Here is a 6,756-nt window from a genome sequence, read left to right as displayed (position 1 = left end):
AAATCCAAATTAACAAAGTAACATTCTCATAATTCCAACATTTGAAACAGACTCGCATATGAAACAGCCCAAATTATGCTCTTCAGCTCATTGCCTTTCAGCGGGTTGGGCCCAACACATTATGTGCACTGTGCAGTGCATCCCAAACTACATTCTGCTCTGCCCACTACAGAATCAAATACCCAATGATCCAACATAAGATGTAATCCCGTTCAAATGTTTCCTTGAAATCACTATTGTATCCATGATTGTTCTAAGGAACTCTATAAGATTCCAAAATTTCATTTTTGTAATATCAAGTATATCATAGGCGAAGAGTGGATCAGTTTCTACTTTGCTTGTGCACATTACTCCAGGTTACGTAATCTGCACTATAAATTCATCGCCTGAGAGTGTTTTGCAGCACAGGGAGGACTCGATTCGGGTGGCCATCGGAGCACCAATGCTTCGAAGTGATGAATAGATCTTTACGGGATTTAACGAGACCGAGGTGCAGAGCTTGGGCAATGGCTTCCCCAAGACACTGCTTCGACTGGTAAATGGTGGCTGAGTCGAAGTGCCTGTAGCCGAATTCGATTGCTTGGAGGACTGATTGTTTCATGGTTTCTGATCCTCCGAGTGGCCACGAAGCTGTTCCGAATCCAATCACCAGAATCGTTGCGTTGCTTGAACCCAGTGGAGCCTCTGGAATGATTCCCATCCCTTCTCTCTCTCTCTCTCGCTCACCAATTTCCCTAGGTGGAGTAGTAGAGATAAGCAGTAGAAAGAATCAAACAAATCAATGGAGGCATGAAAAAAGACAAATGGAAGTTTTTCTTTTTTTTGATCCGCAGACAAAATGGAAGTTGGTCCCCTTCCCTTGCCTTCTCTGTTTGGTTTAGATTGGTGGCCTACTTTGTACTACTTTCTTTTAGGCTCTGTTTTTTTTGAAAATGTTTTAGGCTCTGTTTAGAACTTGAGGAAAAGAGAGGAAAAGAAAGGAAAATTAGAAATTTTTCACTCCTATTGTTTGGTGGGAAGAGAAAGAGAGAAGAAAATAATAATTTTAAGTTTTGTGAATAATTTTCCTTCCTATTTTCCTCCCATTTTATTTTCTTTTCCTTTCCTTTCTTTTCTTTAGGTTCCAAACAGAGCCTTAGTATATATGGAGATTTAATGATAGGTCCACTATAGACATTTTATAAGTCTATAAGCCCACCTAATAATTTTGTAAAGTCACAAGTCTACACAACCTAAACCTTAGGGTACCCTATGAAAGTGTCTAAAACCCTATAATAGGAAAGTGCACTCTAAAACTCTATAAAAATACCTAAACCCTAGGGTATCCTATCCTATAATAAAAAAGTGCACCCTAAAATCTTATGAAAGTGCCTAAACCTTAGGGTATTCTAAAATGGACTTGAGACCTTAAAAACTTAATAGGTGGAATTGTGGGCTTGTGAAGTTTGCATAATTGACCTAAGACTATTTTTCTATATATAAGCCTACGCTTTACTTAAACAAGAAAGGTAAGTTTTGTCTTTCTTTCAATCCAAAACGAGAACAAATTATGAAACCACTCAAAAATGATAGTTAGATAAAGAAGTTTCAGTAAGAACTAGCACTAGACTTCTTCCCCTGATTTTTGTTTCTTTCCATCTTCTTCGCAACATCCCAAAACAATGGGGCAGGCAAAGAAAGAGAAAGTTGTTAGGAAAATCAATCTGAATTTATTGAACATGCACGAGTGGAAAATCCCACCAAAAGTACATAATACAATGGCATAGAAAGTTTATGGAACTTCACTAATCAGAGAGTGTTAAGCCCATCGGGCCCAGGGGCCTTCCAATGCTTAAAGGTTAACACAGATTTCAGCTCCCCAGCTTGAGGACACAAGCTAGGTGCATGCTTTCAATACGAGTCCAGTTGTTGTGTTGCCACTAAGACCAATGTTATTGAGGTAGTACATGAGAGCCAAAACTCCTCCTCAAGACGAAGGATATGGTCAAACTCCGCCATGAGCTTCTGTTCAAAGCTCGAGCAAGAAACGGTAAGCGCTAGCGTCCAACGCTTTTTGAGAACTAGCAAGCAATACGGGCCAGAACACTTATTTTTCCCACACAGTGACTTTTCCGGTTAAGTAGCGGCACTTTATTGGAAAGAAGAGGTAGGTTTATGCCAACGATCACTAACAACCAAGGTTGTGAATACCGTTTTTACCGGCCGGTACGTATTGGTTTGGTGAGAAAACGGTACCCTAGCCCTACAACACCGTTCCAGCCTCAATACCCGCTTTTACCGGTCGTCTTGGACAATACCGAACCAGAACAGATATGAAAGTGGAAGGGAGGAGAGAGAGATAAAAACAAAAGCAAAATCCAAACCTAGATCCAAACACATGTTGATTTAGGGTAAGGAGAGACATGCCCGTGCGAGAGAAATTGATCGCCTTGCTGTTCTACACTGCTGTGATGGAGGTCGAAGAGATCGTCACTTTGCAGCTGGCTTCGCCGTGCTCTATCAGCGGTGGTTCAATGGGTGACGGTGCTCTGCTTGCAATCGTGGGTGTAGAGAGACAGAGAGAGAGAGATAAAAAGGCATTGGAAGGCTTCCCAAAGTTCTGTTTTTTTTATACTCTATTTACTTATTAAGGCTTCGTTCCAGAAACCTTCTTAAAAAATAAGCAGTTTATTTCACATTTTTAAATTCAAAAATAATGTATATGAAAAATAAATTTTTAATTTTTTTTGCATCATATAAAAGATCTCGATGAGATCTTTCAAATAAGATCCATATTGTATATTTTTAGATTTTAATAAATCCATAATTTTTTAGCTTGAAATTGTCTTTTTAAAAAATAAGGGTTCTTTTCTCATTGCGGAACGGGGCCTAAGTCCCTTTTGTCAACTTTGTGTATGTTTTCTAGTTAGTTTATGTGAACTTTATTGTCTTATGAATATTTATTTTATGATGAATTGTATAATATGGGAAATTTTTTTGAGTTATAATTATATATAATTGTAATTGCGGTAAATCCGAAGCGGTACCCGGTACCTGATCAGTACCAGTACGTACCGTACCAGTGGGAAAACCGGTATCCTCACCGGTATGGTATTCAGAACCTTGCTAACAACAGAATAAATTGAAGGGTCAGAGAACCAAATGGATTCAAAACGGAAAGGACGCAAAGATGGAAGGAACTCTGTGTTAGGATTTTAGGGCACTGGGGTCAAATTTTAAAGTAAACATAAAGAATACAAATAGCTCATAATATAATGCACATAACTCAACTACTATGTGTACTTATTATGGAACGACAACCGATTTTAGGCTACGCCAAGGATGCAGTCACATTCGAAGCCCAATTTTATCTAAATTTGAGGGCTCCTAATTTTTCAAACTTTTACATATACTATGCCTATACATAAAATTAGTAAGAGAGCTTAATACTGCTTTTTTAAAATACAGAATTGTGATATTTCAGTAATACTTTTAATTATATTTTTAAATACTTGTAATCATCCCGCATCCAATCGGGTCTTAAGAGAAAAACTTACCGATTATGCAAAATTTAGTTTGGCTTTGTTAATGCACAAACCATTCAACATTCAAGTTTACTGAGCTATATATAATTCCTAAAACTAACCCCCAAAATTCAAGTTTATATTTGTTGTTCAAAACAAAAATTCAAGTTTATAGCTTCCAAATTGGAGCTCAAGAATTAAATTTTACTAGATAATGATAATGGTGTTGCTTTGCCTTCCTCAAAATGAGAGAGTACAAAGTGTGAGTGAGTTTGTACTTGGAACTGGACTAGAGTCTTTGGGTAAGCTTTATGGGTCAGCTTTATTTATTCACAGGCATGGCCCATGGGGCAAGCATAGGTTGGGGCAAGGACTGTAATATTCTTGAGATACTTGGGCAAAGTATGACTTCTCTTGGGGTAAGATTACCAAAATATACAAACTACTTATAGCCATCTCAGCATAATTTCCAACCCAATGGGGTCACCTGACCCCTCTTGACCTAGTGTAGGTCCGCCCCTGCTAACACCTATCAGTTCTTTCTCGAATAAGACCACTTGTGTTGCACAGATTAGTTCACACGTACTTCGAGCCAAAGAAACCCAAGTCCATCAAATCGCAATGGTTAAGACAGTCATGAAACAACCCTGCTCCATATAATGATTGATAGAAGTTCCACCCTACTTATCAATGCCATTGAGAGCAGTGTTTTCAAATCAGGATACGTATTGTGTATTGTTTATTTCATTTTATGAATCATATCGAGATACGTATCGCGTATCGTAACATACATTAACATAAGCTAATATACAATAAAATAATAGTTATACTTAGTTATAATCCAAAAATCTGGTGTATATTTGAAAAAAAAAAGTGTTTTATTTATGGAAAAATACTTGTAGGATGAAAAAAATCCAAGTCTATCAGGTAGGTTCTATCGCATTGAGGCTTCTGGTGCTTGAGTTAAGGGAAGAGAAAAAGAGCCCTTATCTGATTCACACAAAACATGATCGAAATACGTTCTTTCTTTTATTCAAGCTTTGAGTTTGGGTTTTCTTTGAATGATTTGGATACGACCATAATTAGATGAAAAGATCAGAACATGTTCAGTGTTCCACTTTTTAAAATATGGTATGATTTGTTCTCTATAAGTAATCGTAGGATACACCACTGTATTGTAGGCTATGAAGCACCGACACTCCAAAAGGGCGCCGTATTTAGGTATTGGACACGGGGACACAGGGTTCGGGAATAATTGTGGATACTTCTCCCTTACTTCGTCTTCCCTTTCCCATGTCGACTCTTCCTTTCCGAGATTACTCCAAAGAACTCGGACCAACGGAATAGTCTTACCCCTCAAAACTTGGTCACGCGAATCTAGGATACGTATCAGCTCTTCTCCGTAAGATGCATCGGCTTCTAACTCTAATTCGGACCACTTTAGAACATGTGATGGATCCGGCTCGTACTTCCGTAACATCGATACATGGAATACATCATGAACGCCCGATAACTTCAATGGTAAGGCCAATCGATACGTGACTTCCCCAATCTTCTCGATAATATCAAACGGTCCAATAAAACGCAGTGAAAGCTTGCCCCTTTGCCCAAAACGAGATAATCCCTGACGCAGTGACACCTTAAGGAACACATGATCCCCCACTTCAAACGACAATGGTCGGCGACGACGATCGGCATAAATTTTTTGTCTACTTTGCGCGGTTAAAATCGTGACGAATTACTTTGACTTGCTCGGTGGTTCTCTTTTATGCTTCAAGAAGACATTGGTGAATAGCTCTCATGCTCTTGGAGGTTTCTTTCATCAAATCCGGCCCCAACCAATGTAGCCTTGCCCAACTCGGTCCAGCAAACGGGTGATCGACAAGGTTTCCCATACAAAGTTTCATACGACGCCATCTCAATACTAGATTGGTAACTATTGTTATACACGAATTCGACTAATGGTAGGTGATCTTCCCAACTACCCCAGAAGTCCATAACACAAGCCCAAAGCATGTCTTCTAAAATTTGAATCGTTCTCTCAGATTGCCCGTCCGTTTGAGGATGTTACGAGGTGCTAAACAAAAGATTGGTGCCAAGAGCAGCCTGCAAACTTTGCCAAAAATGAGCGGTAAACCTCGGATCTCGATTGGATACGATAGAAACAGGAATCCCATGAAGACGGATAATCTCGCGAATATATAATCGACTAAGCGGATCAATCGAATCCGAAACCTGAATAGGCAAGAAATGCGCTGACTTGGTCAATCGATCAACTATCACCCAAATGGTATCGTGCCCCTTCGGCGATCTTAGTAAACCAGTAATGAAATCCATAGTCACGTTCTTCCACTTCCATTTGGCCATTGGCAATGGTTGTAACTCTCCCGCGGGTCGTTGATGTTCGACTTTCACTTGTTGGCATGTAAGGCATTTGAGCATGAAAATAACGATATCCTTCTTCATTCCGGGCCACCAAAATTGTCTACGCAAGTTATGATACATCTTCGTTCGCCCCGGATGGACGGCTAAAGGTGAATGGTGAAATTCTCTCAAAATTTCCTCCCGACACGAAATGGGTACGAACAATTTTCCTTGGTATCGCAAGCTTTGATCGACATGAATCATCCACCCCTCTCGAGTATTTCCACTAAGGAATTTATTGTGAAACTCTCTCGCTTCTTCATCTTGTTGTTAGGCCTCAACTACTCGAGTTGACAAAGTTGATTGCACGGTCAAATTACACAAAGTGACTCCATTCCGAATTTCCTCGAAATGCAACACATAAGAGCCTAAATCGTTCATCGTTTTTCACTCGTGGATGGCTAAACTCTCAGGATATGTCGATTTTCTACTTAACGCGTCTGCTACCATGTTCGCCTTTTCCGGGTGATATTGCAACTCAAAATCGTAGTCTTCTAAGTGTTCCATCCAACGTCGTTGTCGCAAATTAAGCTCCTTTTGAAAGAACAAGTATTTTAGATTCTTATGATCAGAAAAGACTTCGAACCTTTCTCCGTAAAGATAATGACGCCAATTCTTCAAAGCAAAGAGACGACCGCAAGTTCTAAGTCATGGGTAGGGAAATTTCGCTCGTGAGTTTTTAGCTGCTGCGATCCATACGCCACTACTCGCCCCAATTGCATTAAAACGCACCCTAACCCCTCTTCGAAGCATCACAATACACGGAGTAACTGACTCCCCGTTCAGACACAACCAAAACCGGTGCAGTAGTCAACCTTTTCTTTAATTC

Source organism: Rhododendron vialii, chromosome 9a (genome assembly GCF_030253575.1).
Source record: "Rhododendron vialii isolate Sample 1 chromosome 9a, ASM3025357v1".
Lineage (NCBI taxonomy): Eukaryota > Viridiplantae > Streptophyta > Magnoliopsida > Ericales > Ericaceae > Rhododendron > Rhododendron vialii.
The sequence above is the reverse complement of the archived record's forward strand: the minus strand, read 5'-3'. Positions refer to the sequence as shown.